Source organism: Magnolia sinica, chromosome 12 (assembly GCF_029962835.1).
Source record: "Magnolia sinica isolate HGM2019 chromosome 12, MsV1, whole genome shotgun sequence".
In the NCBI taxonomy this organism is placed as follows: Eukaryota; Viridiplantae; Streptophyta; class Magnoliopsida; order Magnoliales; family Magnoliaceae; genus Magnolia; species Magnolia sinica.
The window spans coordinates 14,880,235-14,898,162 of record NC_080584.1 but is presented as its reverse complement, the minus strand read 5'-3'; positions in this window follow the sequence as shown (position 1 = coordinate 14,898,162).

Below are 17,928 nucleotides of genomic sequence, written 5' to 3'. Positions count from 1 at the left end.
TAGTCTCAAACCTTAAGACGGGCCCACCAAAAGGAGGGGGCTGTTTGGATATAACACAAACCTCATGATTCGGACTTGCAAAATTTGCTGGCGTGGCCAATCCACTTCTGCCGCCCATGGATGTTGTATTGGCGTCAGCAAGCTATATGGGGATGGATCATGAGGTATGTGTTATATCCAAGCTGTTCACGCATTTGGCAAGCTTGTATTAAGGCTTGAGACGAAAAATAAAATAGATTTAACTATCAAGTGGGCCATACTGCAAAAAAACAGTTAGGGATTGAACATCTAACATTTGTATCATACTCTAAAATAATCTTTAAAAGTGGATGAACGGTGTGGATATAATAAATACATCATCGTGGGCATATAACTTTGATCTCCTTTGAACCGTTCGCACAGCTAGGAGGTCGAGGAATATTAGCGCTCGTCTTCGCACGACACGAATATGCACCAGCTAGGTCGGTGGTGTATGGTACATCAGCTAATCCGCTTCCGATCCAGACCCACTACCCTAATCTCTCGGGAAGATATTAGCCACCCATTTTTTGCCTTTTCAAATTGAATGCGGAGTGTCGACGTGGTCCTCATCTTAGCTGTCTATTTGCAGGTCAATAAAAATGAATGGTTTGGATTGTCCCCTCAACCAAATTTTGATGGTAAAGTCAAACTACAGCAATGCCCGATAAACCAATGGTATGGATAACTTAACCATAGATGTCACCATGTACAAAATGGATGGAAGGCGTGGATAAAACACATACATCATGGTGAGGCCCACCGACACCGTCTTGTAGGCAGTGTCGGTACGCAACCCGCGTACGTTACCATGGACGTGGGCCACCGGGGCCCGTTCTCCCTTTTTCCCTTGTATCTTCTTTGTCGACCTGAGGAACGCGGATTCGGTGAGACCGGGAAAATTCCAACTTCGGTGAGACCGTAAACGTAGGTTACACCTTCATACATTTTTTGTATATCCACTCCGTCCATCTGTTTTTACCTATCATTTTAGGAAACCAAAGAAAAAGCGAAGCAGATCTATGTCTCAGATAGACTACACATAGGAAACAATGCTGATTAAATTTCCACCATTAAAAAATTTCTAGGACCCACCATAATGTTTATTTACCATTCAACCTTGGATAAGGTCACACTGACCTGGACGAAGGGAAAAAAATAATATCACCTTGATCCAAAACTTATTTGGCTCACAAGAAGTTTTCAAAGGTGGAATTCAATCAACACTATCTCCTTTAGTGTGGTACACCTTAAATTTAGATGGGCTTCATTTTTGGGTTGATGTGGTAAAATGATCTTTCAAAATGGATGGACGGAATGGATATGATACAAAGATATCATGATGTCCTCACGGTCTCGTCCTCACCGAAGTTCGTGCTTCCCCAGCTTCACCGAGTCCACATTCGACCTGCTGGGGACGCGGATTTCCTGCGAAAGCCTTTCGCAGGAAGTTCCTGCGCAAAAATGCTGTGTGGGGCCCACCATCATGTTTTTAATGAATCCACTCCGTCCATCCGTTTTCTGACATCATTTTCGGTTATAGAACCAAAATTGATCAGGATTCAAGACTCAAGTGGGCCGCACTAAAAGAGAAGGTGGTTAGGAAAATTCCTACCGTTGAAACCTTCCTGGGGTCGACAGTGATGTTTGCATGCAATCTATACCGTTCATAACTTCATTCCTACTGGGATTAACTGAAAATACAAATATTAACATGATTCAAAACTTCTATGGCCCCATGAATATTTCAATTGTGGACATTCAATTCTCATGTCATGGGCCCACTTAAGCAATGGATCCGGTTCAATTTTTTCCCTAACATACTAAAATTAACACAAAAAATGGATAAACCGGGTAGATTTCTCATAAACATCGCAGTCTGCCCCACCTGTGTTCCTAGCGTAGGAACTTCCTGCGAAACGCTTTCGCAGGAAATCCGAGAAGATTTCGGGAGGGTGCAATCAAAAGTAGGGCCCAGTGCATTAATGGTTTGGATCATTGTTTTTCAATTATTTAGGGATGTAAAACCTCTCTATCGCACAGGTGGATGTACAAACAGTGCACCTAGATCAGTCACCTGGCAGGCTCTAGAATGTATGGACCATAGTACAACAAGGACAGTAAGTGGACCCTAGTGGCTGTCTGGTTCATAGAAAATTCCCCATTTATTATAGAACGTTGACTGTTTCTCATCCACCATTATCTAAGGCCACATATCCGGATTTCAGGATGGCCCAAGCACTTCGATTTTTTTACATTGTACCATCCGGACTTGGATTAGTTACTAAAAAATTAGCCCGATAGATGAGTCCGTACTATATATTTTCTTGCCTCTTGAAAAGTATCTCCCCGATTTGGACTTTTAGGGGATTGAGGTTGTTTTTAACGAAAATACTCTGCCTATTAAATTAAGCAATTGAAAAAAGCAGAAGTATTTTTATTTTTTGAAGTCATCTGTATAAATGATAGCCTAGTTTAATAATTTAAGTTTCTTTAGGTGGAATGAAAAAACGTTAAAAGCACATCAAGTCTATACTAAAAAAGTACCCATTAGTGGCGTACTAAAGCTGACAGTAGCCGGTCTGGCTACTTAAGTAACAGCACCATATTTATTTTGGCCCCACCATGATGTATGTGTTGTATGACACCAACAAATATGCCCTACCATGATGTATCTGTTGTATGACACCATCCATCCATGGAGAAATCACCAGGGAATGATACAAAGAATGAGGCTGATTCAAAGTTTAATAGGCCCCACCGTAGAACAAGGTGGGGGCAGTGATGCCTATCATTGAAACCTTCCTAGGGCCCACCATGATGGTTGCTTGAGATCCACCTGTCTATAAGCTAATACATAAATGAAATAAAGGAAAACATAAATATTAGATTGATCGAAAGTTGATGTGGTCCAAAGAAGTTTTCTATGATAGGCGTTCATTCCACACTTTTTTCTATGGTGGGTTCACTTGAGCTTTTGATCTGACTCATTCTTTGGACCATGCCATAAAATGATCTTTCCAAATTAGATCTTACGGTGTTGATAAAACACATACATCATGGTGGAGCCCACGGAACATGGTGACGTCACTTGAGATTGAGTTCGGTAGCTAATCCACGTCCCGACCATCCATTACTACCCCCGAGTACAATGGGAAACGGATTGGCTACTCTCCCTGCCACCAGTCCCCTGGCTGATGGTTGGTGCGCTGTGGGCCCCACCATGATGTATGTGTTTCATCCATTCTGTTCATCCATTTTTACGGATCATTTTACGATTTTATAGCAAAAATGAGAGGGATATACATCTCCGGTGTACCACACCACAGGAAAACAATAGTAATTGGATATCCATCATTAAAATCCTCCTAAGGCACAATGTACTGTTTATTTGCCATCTAATATGTTGATTAGCTCATACAGGCCCAGATGAAAGGAAAAAACAAAGATTAGCTTGATCCAAAACTTTTATGGCCGTGAAAGGTTTTTAATGGTCGACGCTCATTTAACATTGTTTCCTATAACGTGGTCCACTTGAGATTGGAATATATCTCATTTTTGGACCGAGAATGAGAACCACGTGGCCATGGTCCGCAATCACTCTTTTGAAAGGTTCCGTGGAGCTTCCATAGCAGAAGTCGCAGCACGCGCGATGCACGTGTACATGATCAGGACAACCCGTCCAGTGGGTCAGACGTAACTGCACCACCTACCGCAAGTCGTCGTCCATCTACCTCATTGGAAGACTTTTCCCTGACTGAGGTCTGCCAATCTCGCACGCGTGCATGCGCAACCCATCTACATGCTCGCACGTGTGCCAACGTAGTAGAGACGTGCAATATCCAAGCCGTTAATTAGGCGGGACCTAGCGTGTGCTTTTCTCGCCAAGAATCAAGCCGTAACGCCCATCAGTCGGACCGGTTAGAAAAATAAGGCAAGTTTTCTCAGCCGTACATTTCTTTTCTAAGCTGTTGGACCACCTGACCAGTCGGGAAAGCAGATTTTGGGCCAGGGTATCCAAATAATGGGACCCGTCTGATGTATGGTTTGGATCTCGTCTCCAGTGCCATGCTGGCGCATTTGGTAGAGTGTGCATGAGCTGTCTTATACACACGTGTCGGTTTGGAAAAGAATGGTCCTCCGCCCAAGGAGGCGGATTGGCTGGTCTACGTCCACCAAACACCAGCTACATTGCTGCTTTAGGTACGGGCTGTGCGAAGACGAGCACTGACACTCCTCGAGCTCCGAGCTGTACGAACGGTTCAAAGGAGATCAAAGTTACATGGCCCCAAGGTAATGTATTTATTATATCTACACGGTTTATCTATTTTTAGGACCTGTTTGTTTGTTAAAAGCAATGGGAAATCCACGGTAAATAATAATTATTACGATTTCACCGTGTCTGAAAATTCATAAGAACGGGTGCCTTTGAAATTGGTTCAAAAGATATAATTTTAATTTTTGAACTGCAAGGTAATGCATATGATATACCCATTCCGTTCATCTGTTTTATTATAATAGTTTGGAGCATGAGACAAAAAATGAAGCAGATCCAACACTCAAGTAGCCCACGCCAAAAGAAACAGTGACCCCACAGTTTTTAACGGTAAGTATTCCATTCCCTTTTTTGTGTGACGTGGTCCACTTGAGTATTGGATATCCCTTAATTTTTTTACTCATGCTATGAATTCAACTGGAATAATGGATGAACGGTGTGCATCAAATTGGAACCCACGGATACTTTGTAATGTTCTTAGTTTTCATGTCAAAAATAAGCACTCATATCAGGTACGTTGCAAGGGGAAATAACTATTACTTTTTTACACGGTATTTATCAGATCACCGACAAACAAACACGGCCGAGATCATTCTGGTTTCTAAAAAATCCTAAGATCACCCGGACAACACCACAAATAGCAGTGGAGATACTATTTTTCGCTGTTAAAAAATTTTTGAGGCCCACCATAACATTTATCATTGTATTCATAATGTCACAAAGACTTGTATGAAGAGGAGAAACAAATTTCATATTGATCTAAAACTTTTGTAACATAAAAAAGATTTCAACAGCATACATCTAAATCCCTAGCGGTATTTTCAGTGTGGTCATAATAGTTATATATGTCTTATTTTAGTGCCAAGCATTAAGACGAGCTCACCACATGGATGAGCTGTTTGAATATGACACATACCATATAATTAGACCCATGAAACTTGTTGACGTGTAGCCAATCCACTTCCGCCGCCCAAGTAAGTGGGAAGGATGCTGTATTGACGTCAGCCAGCTTATACGGGTATGGATCATGAGGTATGTGATATATCCAATCTGTTCACGCATTTTGCGGGCTTGTATTAAGGCCTGAGACGAAAAATAAGATGGATCTAACTATCAAGTGGACTGCAATACAAAAAGCAGTTAGGGATTGAACATCTACCATTGAAACCCTTTTGAGGTTATAGAAGCTTTGGATAAATATGAAATTTGTTTTTTCTATTCGTTGAGGTCTTTGTGACCTTATGAACATATTGGATGGAAAATAAACAAGATGGTGGGCCATGCAAATTGGTTAACAATGAAAATTATTATCTCCTGCTATTTATGGTGTGGTCTAGGTGATCTTTGGATGTGATTTGTATTTTAGATAATGCTTTAAAATAATCTTTAAAAATAGATGAACAATATAAATATAATAAATACATTATTGTGGGGCCCGTAAAACTTTGATTTCTATTGAACCGTTAGCATAACTTAGAGCTCAAGGAGCAGGAGTGCTCGTCTTCGACATGACGCTTACCTACAGCAGTTATATAACTGGTGTAAGGTACACCAGCCAATTTGCTTCCAAGAAAATGTTCTAGATGGGGCCACCATGGGAAGCGTATTGGCTTGTGTGTTGATGTCACTAAGTTCTGTGGGTCCCATTATTAGGTATCTGTTATATCTAAATCGTCCGTCTGTTTGACGAGCTTGTTGTAAGTCTTGAACCGAAAAATAACACATATCCAAAGCTCAAGTGGATCACACTGAAAAAAGTAGTGCGAGTTTGAACGTCTATCATAGAAACCCTTTTGGGGTCACGGAAGTTTTGGATCAATACGATATTTGTTTTTCCAAATACATGCGACCTTATGAGCTGATTGGATAGAAAATAAACATTATGGTGGGTCCTACAAATGTTTTAAAGGTGAGAATCATTCTCTCCATTGCTATTTGTGGTGTGGTCCATTCAAGATTTGGATATGACTCATTTTTTGTATCATACTCTAAAATAATCTTTAAAAATGGATGAACGGTGTGGATATAATAAATACATCATCACAACACATTTTATGGTAGGCCATGCAAATTGTTTAAGGGTGAAGATCATTATCTTCATTGCTATTTATGGTGCGGTCCAAATGATCTTTGGATATGATTTGTTTTTTAGATAATGTTCTAAAATGATCTTTAAAAATAGATGAATGGTGTAAATATAATAAATACATCACTGTGATTAGAGCCAGGCAAAAGAGACCCGATCCGGTGGATTCGACTCGATCAGACCCGATCCGACCTGATCAGAATCGAATCGACGATCTGGATCGGTGCGGATCGGGTAGCTCCATCCAGATGATTGCCCCTGATCCGATCCGACCCGACCCGAAAACCCGATCCGAATAGATCCGGACTGACCCAAACCTACTCAATCCGGAGTAGCTCTTATTGATACTTCTACTTTTCCTCGTGGTATGGTTCGCTTGAGCTTTGAATATACATCGATTTTGGGTTCAACGACTAAAATGATTTTAAAAAACGAATGGACGATGTGGATAAACCACATGCATTCAAGGTGGGCCCCAACAGTACTTACTGTGTACAATAAGAAAGTGTTTGCTGGTGTACCGCACAAAGCTATGTACAGCTAGCTATAGGTGCGGGTCGTGCCAAGACGAGTCGTTGGAAAGTGGAAATGAATTCGCTACTCCCCTGTCACCAGCCAATGGCTAGCGGTCGATGCTCTATGGGCCCCATCATGATGTATTTGTTTCATCAATGCTGTCCATTTATTTTTCTAGATCATTATATGGTACTTCACAAAAAATGAGTTATATCCCAATCTCAAGTGAACCATATTATAGGAAACAGTGTTGAATGTACGTCAACCATTAAAAACTTTTTGGGGCCCATAAAAGTATTCGATCAAGCTGATCTTTGGTTTTTCCCTTCATCTGGGTCTTTATGACCTAATCAACAGATTGGATGTCAAATAAAAAATACAGTGGGCCTTAGTATGATTTAAATGATGGATATCCAATCAGTATTGTTTTCCTGTGGTGTGGTCCACCTGAGATTTATCTCCCTATGATAGTTCAAATAAAGTCCTAAAATCGTCTTTAAAAATGGATGAACGGAAGGGATGAGATACATACATCATGATGGGGCCCACAGATCACCGACAACTGGCCACGGGGCTGGTGTCAGGGGGAGTAGCCAATCCATCCCGTCTTCAGTGCACTGGTGCTTCTTGAGCCGCGAGTTGTACGAACAGTTCAAAGGTGATCAAAGTTATATGGCCCTACAGTGATGTATTTATTATATCTACACCGTTGATATATATTTAGAGAAAATTTTACAGCATTATCCAAAAAAATGGATCATATCCAAAGATCATCTAGAACACACCACAAATAGTAACAGATAATGATTTTCAGTGTAGTCCCACTACTTTTTCCAGTGTGGTCCACTTGATGGTCGGATCTATCTTATTTTTTGTCTCAAGCCTTAACACTAGCTCGCCAAATGGATGGACGGATTGGATATAACATATATTCCATGATCAGACCTACATAACTTCGTAACATAAATTCATCTTTTCGTGGGCAACAAGTTGCCGCAGCTGCCGTGCAAAGCACGTTCGCCGCTGCAGAGCCTCGAGCTCCGAGATGTACAAACGGCTCAAATGATATCAATCTCATATGGGCTCCACAATGATGTATTTATAATATCTATACCGTTTATCATTTTCATGATCATTTTAAATCATTTGAAAAAAAAAAAAAAAAAAACATATCTAAAGCTAAAATGGACCACACTGAAAATAGCCATGGGATAATAATTTTCACCGTTTTTAACCATTTGAATCGCACCCAACCCGATCTGACTCGGTTTCTCTGAACGAATCGAACTCGGTTCGGGTCAGACCAACCGTGTGTCGGGTCGGATTGAGTCCTATATTCTGGACTCGGTCTCGGATCGGATCGGTTTTGGGTTAGCCCAGTTAGATTTCGAACAAGATCAGGTTAGCCCTATTCGATCCGACTTGGTCCGATGCCCACCTCTGTGATGCCTTATAGAGCTTTGATCTCTTTTGAACCGTTAATATAACTCAGAGCTCAAGGAGCGTAAGTGCTCGACTTCGCACGACACCTACAACAGCTATTCAGCTGGTGTAAGGTACACCAGCCAATCCGCTTCCAAGGAAATGTTCTGGACGGGCCCACATGGGAAGCAGATTGTCCTGTGTACCCCTCGTGTGTTGACGACACTAAGTTCTGTGGTCCCACTATCAGGTATCTGTTATATCCAAACCGTCCATCCATTTGGTGAGCCCGTTGTAATTCTTGAACCTAAAAAATAACACATATCCAAAGATCAAGTAGGCCACACTGAAAAAAGTAGCAGGGGTTTGAATGTCTACCATAGAAATCCTTTTGCGGTCACAAGTTTTGGATCAATATAGTATTTGTTTTTCTAAATATATGTGACCTTATGAACTGATTGGATAGAAAATAAACGTTATGGTGGGTCCTATGAATATTTTAACTGTGAGAATCATTCTCCCCACTGCTATTTGTGGTGTTGTCCATTCAAGATTTGGATATGACTATTTTTTATATCATTCTCTAAAATTATCTTTTAAAATGGATGAACGGTGGGGATATAATAAATACATCATCGTGGGCATATAACTTTGATCTCCTTTGAACCGTTCGTACAGCTCGGAGCTGGAGGAACATCAGCGCTCGGCTTCGCACGACACGAATACGCACCAGCTAGGTCGGTGGTGTATGATACATCAGCCAATCCGCTTCCGATCCAGACCCACTACCCTAATCTCTCGGGAAGATATTAGCCACCCATTTTTTGCCATTTCAAAGTGAATGCGGAGTGTCGATGTGGTCCTCTTCTTAGCCGTCTATTTGCTGGTCGGTAAAATTGAATGGTTTGGATTGTGCCCTCGACCGAATTTTGATGGTAGAGTCAAACTACAGCGATGCCCGATAAACCAATGGTCTGGATAACTTAACCATAGACGCCACCTTGTACAAAATGGATGGACGGCGTCGAAAATACATACATCATGGTGAGGCCCACCGACACCGTCTCGTAGGCAGTGTCGGTACGCAACCTGCGTACGTTATCATGGACGTGGCCCACGTGGCCCGTTCTCTCTTCTTCCGTTTTATCTTCTTTGTCGACCTGCAGGAACGCGGATTCGGTGAGACCGGGGAAATTCCGACTTCGGTGTGACCGTGAACGTGGGGTCCACCTTCATTTATTTTTTGTATATCCACTCCGTCCATCTGTTTTTACAGATCATTTTAGGGAATCAGACAAAAAACGAAGCAGATATATATCTCAGATGGACTACATCACAGGAAATAATGATGATTAAATTTCCACCATTAAAAATTTCGTATGACCCACCGTAATGTCTATTTACCATTCAACCTTGGATAAGGTCACACTGACCTGGAAGAAGGGAGAAAAATAATATCACCTTGATCCAAAACTTATTTGGCCCACAAGAAGTTTTCAAAGGTGGGAATTCAATCAACACTATCTCCTTTATTGTGGTACACTTTAAATTTAGATCAGCTTCATTTTTGGGTCCTGTTGGTAAAATTATCTTTCAAAATGGATGGACGGCATGGATATGATACAAAGATATCATGATGGCCCCACGGTCATGGCCTCACCGAAGTTGGTGCTTCCCCAGCTTCACTGAGCCCGCATTCGACCTGCTGGCTACATGCATGCAACTGATGAAGATTTTAGGAGGGTGCAATCAAAAGTAGGGCCCAGTGCATTACTGGTTCGGATCATTGTTTTTCAATTATTTAAAAATGTAAGAAGCCTTGGCGTTGAACCTCACTATCGCACAGGTGGATATACAAACAGTGCACATAGACCAGTCATCTGCAGGCTCTAGAATGGATGGGCCATAATACAACAAGGACAGTAAGTGGTCTCTAGTGGCTGTCAAGTTCATAAAATATTCCCCATTTATTATAGAAAGTTGACCGTTTCTCGTCCACCATTATCTAAGGCCACATATCCAGATTTCAGGATGGCCCAATCGCTACGATATTTCTACGTTGTACCATCCAAACCTGGATTAGCTAGGAAAAAATTAGCACCTTGTCTTTTTTTTTTTTAACCGCTCATGTATTTCACCAATTTAAAATTTTAGAATACGGAGGTTAATTTTTTAATAAAAATATTTCATTTATTAAGATATAATAGCTAAAAAAAGTAAAAGTATTTTTATCTTTTTGAGTTCGTCTGTACGAATAACAGCATATTTTGGTAATTTAAATTTCTCTGGGTGGAATAAAAATCTTAAGTAACACGTCAAGTCCGTACTAAAAAAGTATCCATTAATAGCTATTGAACCCGATGGTAGCCGGTCTGGCTACCGAAGTGACAGCACTATATTTATTTTGGCCCCACCATGATGTAGGTGTTGTACGACACCACCATCCACATGGAGAGATCATTTGAAGGGATGATACAAAGAACGAGGCTGATCCAAAGTTTAAGTGGACTCACCATAGAAAAAAGTTGGTATAGTGACTTGAAACCTTCCTAGGGTCTACCATGATGGTTGTTTGAGATCCACCCGTTTATAAGCTAATACATAAGGGCGTGATCGGACGGAGGGATTAGGTTGGAGTAGACGGGAGTAGGGTGGATTGCACGGCTTTCAATATCATCAATACATTTGTCAGTGGATTAGAAGCAATCCCACTGGATTGCTATATCCAGCGGCTTAGGTATTGCCGCGTTTGGACGGGCACACAGGATAGAGAGAGATAATGAACTGTGCGTGGGATGACAAAGAGGCGAGATATGACACGACGGGATTTCGCAATCCAGCGGATTCACTCCCAAATCCAGAGATCGGCTCAATCCGTCGTCAAAACCGCGCCACCCAAACAAGACAACAGGAGGACGGGATGAGATTTCAAAACCTTATCCAGTCTACTCCAGTCTACTCCAACCTAATCCCTTTGTCCAAACACGCCCTAAATGGAATAAAAGAAAACATAAACATTAAAAGCTTCTGTGGCCCAAAGAAGTTTTCTATGATAGGCGCTCATTCCACACTTTTTTCTATAATAGGTCCATTTGAGCTTTTGATCGGACTCATTTTTTGAACCATGCCATAAAATAATCTTTCCAAATGAAAGGACGGTGTTGATAAAACACATACATCATGGTGGAGTACACAGAACATGGTGACGATCACTTGAGATTGAGTTCAGTAGCTAATCCACGTCCGGACCATCCATTACTACCCCGAGTATAATGGGAAACGGATTGGCTACTCCACCTGCCACCAGCCCCGGGGCTGATGGTTGGTGCTCTGTGGGCTCTATGATGTATATGTTTTATCCATTCCATTCATCATCTTTGCGGATCATTTTAGGATTTTATACCAAAATGAGAGGGATATAAATCTCAGGTGGACCACCGTTGAAACTTTCATGTAGCTACATAAGTTTTGTAACAGGCTAGTACTTTTTTCTGTTTTAATTCATCCCAGTGGGAATGATATTATGAACGGTTTGGATGGCATATAAACATCACGGTGGACCCAGAGAGGTTTCAACCGTACACATCTCCCCACCCATTTTTCACTGTCGTGCAGCCACTTGAGTTTCGGATCAGCATCTTTTTTCGGCTCAAGCCCTAACACGATCTGCAAAAATGGACGGACAAGGTGGATTTCTGATAACATCATGGTGGGCCCCACTAGCTTCTAAGCGCAGGAACTTCCTGCGAAAGAGGGTCGTTCTATCTTCCACGTTATCAGAAAAACTTTGATATTCTGGCAGAGTATGGTGGATGATACGCGGGCACTTACCGATTACTAAGATATTGCATACTAGGCATACAAATAATTATCCTAAACTGTCCAAAGTATGTAATACATTTTTTATATATCATGGACCAAAAATTAGGATTAATGAACCATCCCAACTTCAGATTAATGATCATTTAACGAACGGTTAAGATAAAAATGTTCCAAAGATTCTTTTAGAACAAAAATGTTTTCACCTAATCAGTGGTTAAGAATGTCTAACGAATCCTATTTTAAGACTGCGAGTTAGAGATTGTAAGATCCACTATTTAGTCAGTTTAATTTGAAACAGCATATTCCACGTGTACAATTTCTGATTGCATGAGTATTGAGCGTTGCAAGCAGCTGGAGTATCAAATAACTCCTGCTACTTGATAGTTACGCGTCACTGCAGCAAATTCTCAATTTTTATTGGATCCTCAAACCGAGGATACACATATTTCCAGATTTTTTTTATTTTTTTTTCCAGCCTGGGTAAGATGGGCCAAATGGTTAAGTGATCGGGACCATTGATTTGTTGGGCCCCATCATGAATGGGATCTCACTGGCGGAGAGATCCTAGCCATCAATCTGGTACGCTTTTTTAGTTGAACGTGGAACAAGAGGCCAGATCCAATACAAAGCTTTGCGATTGTCAAAAAGCGTACAAAGCCCTGATCTACCGTCGGATTGTAATCCAACGGTGTGTATCCAACCCCTTGAGCAGCTGGCAGTCCCTTCAGTACGTGTAGCTCACGCCTCCAACAAACTTCTACGCACGTTCTTATGGATGTACAATATCTGCTGCAAGGCCCAGCTTACCAATGGCCTGGATTTCCAAACGATGGGCCCCACATTTAGAAAATGAAAACACAAGTATATATGCATATCCTCCACGTAAGCAACTAAAAGACGTTTTTCATGACGCTTAACAAGGTGCATTGAATTTGGATTTTCGTCATGGGCTGTCACATTAGAGAAGAGCATTGATGCTCTGGCATATTGGGAAAGGATTGGATACTTAAACCCTTCACTGGCCAAAAGGCTACTGAAGTGATCTAGCTAAACGCAATTGGTTTGATACCAATGGTACGCTCCCTTGCTATAAATGCTACCGCGTTACATCCGTTAACGGATCTTTCTCCCCGTGCACTCACTCGGCCACCAAATCGGATTGTCATACCGAGAAAAATCAGTTAGGTCTACTATGAATTTATGTGACCATTTTTTCATCTAATTTTAGGCGTTTAGCCTAAAATTGAAGCTTATAAAATTTTCAAGCGGACCATATCACAAGGAAACAGTGGAAATACAGTTGAAACCTTTTCTAGCCCCACAGTGATGTTTATTTTTCATCCAAACTATTCAAATGATCAAAAAAACATGGATGGAAGTAAAAAACAAATATAATCTTGATCCAAAACTTCCGTGGCCCTTAAGAATTTTTCAACAGTATAAATTCAATTTACACTGTTTCCTTTGGTGTGATCGATTTTATCCTTTTATATGCTTAGGTTTTAAGTTAAGGCCCTAAAATTATCTTATAAAATGAATGGACAACGGGATAAAATACATAAATCACGGTGGCCCCACAGAGTTTACTCAGTACGCAATCCGCTTCCCTTGGCCACATACCGGTAAACTCCATTTAGCAAAACTGTGGACTTCTTCCTGCGTTGGGAACCAGGTGGGGCCCACTGTGATGTTTGTGAGAAATCCCTCCCTTCAATCCGTTTTTTGAGTTCATTTCAGGACTGATGCCAAAAATGAACCGTATCCAAAGCTCAAGTGGGCCGTACTAGAGGAAAAAGAGGAAAATGTGGTTAGAGAAATTCCTACCGTTAAAATCTACCTGGGTTCGACAATAATGTTTACAAGCATCCATACCGTTAATAACTTCATTCCTATTGGGATGAACTCAAATCACAAATATTAGCATGACTTAAAACTCCTGGGGCCCACGAATATTTCAATTGTGGACGTTCAATTATCATGTTTTTGGCCCACTTGAGCTCTGGAAACGGTTCATTTTTGGCTTCATGTCCTGAATTGAACTCAAAAAACAGATGGACGGGTATGATTTCTCACAAACATCATAGTGGGCCCCACCTGGGTTCCCAGCACAGGAACTTCCTGCGAAAGTCTTTCACAGGAAATTCGCGTCGTTTTTTTCTAAAGATAAGCAATTATCTGTGTGTGGCCGAGTGCGTTCACGGGCTAAATGGAAAAAACATCCGCTAACGGATCTCCTTTGGAAGCGCATTTATTGAAAGGAAACAGCCGGTTGGTATTCACCAATGCCATTTTGCCATATCACTTTAGTAGCCTTTTGGCTATTGAAACATTCAGTATCTAATCCGCTCCCTGGCATATTGTGATGGATGATGCGCATGCATTTAAGAATTAATTATAAATTGCATACGTAGCATGCAAGTAATTTAAAACTGAACTATCCAAGTTATGGTATCTAGCTTTGATTTACCATGACCAAAAACTACACTTTTTAGCTTAATTGACATTTATTGGACGATTAAAAATGAAAGACATTTAATGGTTGTATTTCAACAACCAAGCGTCAATGAATAAGAAAATATGATAATTCAAATAATCCGATTTTAGGGATTTATTGGGTTAATTCATTGCTAAGGGTGTCCATCAAGTCGGTTTGACTCAAGCTGGCCTCAGCTCGACTCCGCTCAGCCACTAGCTGACCTCAACTCGAACTCGGCTCGGGTCGGTCCTCGAGCCTTACTGGCCAGCTCGGCTCGGTTTGATTAGTAGCTCGGGCCAGTTCGAGCTGAGTTCGAGCTAAGATCGAGCTGAGTTTGCCATTGTAGCATTTTCACAAACACCCGGACTGCACCTTCAAAATCTTACTGTATTTAAGACAACAGTAATAGTTTTACAAGTATTTTATCAAACATCTTCTAAGCAACATAAAAAGCAAGAAAAAAAAGGTGTTGGTTTCATATACATACCTTCCTTGCCACCAGCCACACTTCTTCAAGTCATTTCATCAAACACTTGGTGAGCAACATTAATATCAAAGTAACCAAGTCATCAAACTAGTTCGATCTGAGTTCAAGTTAAGCTGGGTTCGATCCGAGTTGAGTCGAGCTAGGGCCAGCTTGAACTTGGCTCGAACTCATTTTTGAGCTCAAAAAATCAGTTGGACTCGGCTCGAACTCAACTTCGAACCGAGTCGAATCAAGCTTTTTCAAGTCGAGTTGAGCGAGCTAACCGAGCTAGCTTGGTTCGTATACACCTCTATTCATTGCTATTTAGATGCTTTTTCTTAAAAATGAGAATGGCCCACTCTGTGGTTTCTTATCTATGAATGTAATTGTAATGGTAAGAGATATTAAGCAACGAGCATCATAACCATCATCTTGGATGTCATCATTTCATCACCATTGCCATTTTCATTATTATCACCATCATCATTATCATACTTGATAGGAGATGACTCTCTATGATAGTTGGTGGTTGATGGATGGTGGTGATGTTATGAAGGTTCGTAAAAAGGGAAGTGGATTGGCTCGTGCATCGCACACCAGCTATATAGCTGGTTTATTGATGTCAGGGTCCCATCATGAGGTATGTGTTATATCCAAACCGTCCATCCATTTTGTGATCTCTTAGTAAGGCTTGAGAAGAAAAATAAGACATATATAACAATCAAGTGGACCACATTGTAAAAAACAGTGGGGGATTGAACATCTACCATTGAAACCCTTTTGGGGGTCACGGAAGTTTTGGATCAATATGAAATTTGTTTTTCCTCTTCATCCAGGTATCTGTGACCTTATAAATAGATTAGATGGAAAATAAATGTTATGATGGGCCCTATGAATTTTTTAACGGTGAAAATCATTATCTCCGCTGCTATTTGTGGTGTGGTCAAGTTGATCTTTGGATATGATTCATTTTTTGGATAATGCTCTAAAATGATCTCAAAAAATGGATGAACGGTGTAGATATAATAAATACATCATCGTCGGGCCATGTAACTTTGATCTCCTTTGAATCGTTCATACAACTCGGAGTTCGAGGAGTGTCAGCGCTCGTCTGCGGACGACACCTACCTACACCAGCTATATAGCTAGTGTGTGGTACACCAGCCAATCCACTTCCAGTACAAAGGAAGGAGATGACTCCGGATGATAGTTAGTGGTTGATGGATGGTGGTGATGTCATGAAGGTTAGTACAAAGGAAGATGAAACATTGTAATCGTTTTACAGGAAAAATACTTAAAAGTTTCATCCACCACAGTTATTCTATAAAGATTGTATGTGGGACCCATTTTAGTGTATGCATGGTGTGTAACCCATCTAACAAGGTTGTGAGATGAAAATAGGATGAGTAGATAACCATATCAACCTAATCATTAGGTGGGCCACCACTTGAAATTTGTGGCTTGCAGCAGTTGTCCATTTTTTTCTATTGTGTGATCTACTTAATAATTGGATAAGACTAAAATTTGAAGAATTTTATCTTCGTGATGTGACTCACTTATTAGTTTGATGGACATTTATTGGATGTGATGTACCATGATTCAAAAATTGCACTTATTGGCTTGATGGACAGTTATTGGACAGTTAAAAATGAAAGATATATTTATTGGTCCTATTTCAACCGACAAGTGTCCATGAATCAAAGGATAGGATTATTCAAATAATCAGATTTTGGGGCTTTATTAATTTAATTTGAGTTAATGTATATATATGCCATGTGGACAATTAATATTTCTAAGTAGCTGTATACTAAGCATCATACCAGACTATCAAATAATTCCCTTTAAAAATATATCATAACAGGAGTTGCCATGAAATTTCAACTTTATGAGCAAAACAAATATGCTATTTGCGAATTAGAGTACAAATATTTCATCCATGGAATGTCTAATAATTTGCCATTTAATTAGATTATTCATTGGCTTATGATATGGGAAAAGCCCTCATCATATGAACCATGGGATAGATTGAGCTTATATATATGTTAAACCCGCTCGTATGGTAATTATTGCTATTTAATTAGATACTTTTTCTTAAAAATGAGGGCAGCCCACTCGTCAATTCATATCTATGAAAGTAATTATAATGGTTAGAGAAATCGAACAACGGTTCATGTTCAAATATGTGGTCCACCATGGCTTGAATTACTACCCATGAGTTTCTATCATTGTAGTCGTCATGTTAAACATAGCCATAGGAATCATGATCATCAATAGCGGCATTTCTCTCATCTAGTTGCTATGGAACAATTGAAAGATTCTTTGGAAGAAATACGGGGTTTTACTTCTAGCGGCAACATGTTATTGGGTGTTGGTCCCTCTTATGGGTCAGTGGTCGTCATCATCATCACAATCATGATCATCATCACCATCATCGTGGTCGTCATCATTTCATCACCATTGCCATCTTCATTATCATCGCCATCATCATCATCAGATGACAGATGACACCTGCCATCATCATCACCATATGACACCTGATGATAGTTGGCGATGTTGTGAAGGTTAGTGGGAAAGAAGATGAAAGGTGAAGGAGAAACAATATTGAAAAATGAACTTGTTTTATAGTTAAAAAGCAAAAAAAAGTAACCATTTTTCCAGGCAAATACTTAAGGTTTCATCCACATAATTTATTCTACAAAGATTGTGTTTGGGACCCATTTTGTGTACTTATGGCATGCAACCTATCTAACAAAGTCGTAGGATATGAAAGTGGGATGCGAAGAAAATCATATCAATCCAACCATTGAGTGGGCCACCACTTGAAATTTGAGGTTTTTGATAATTGT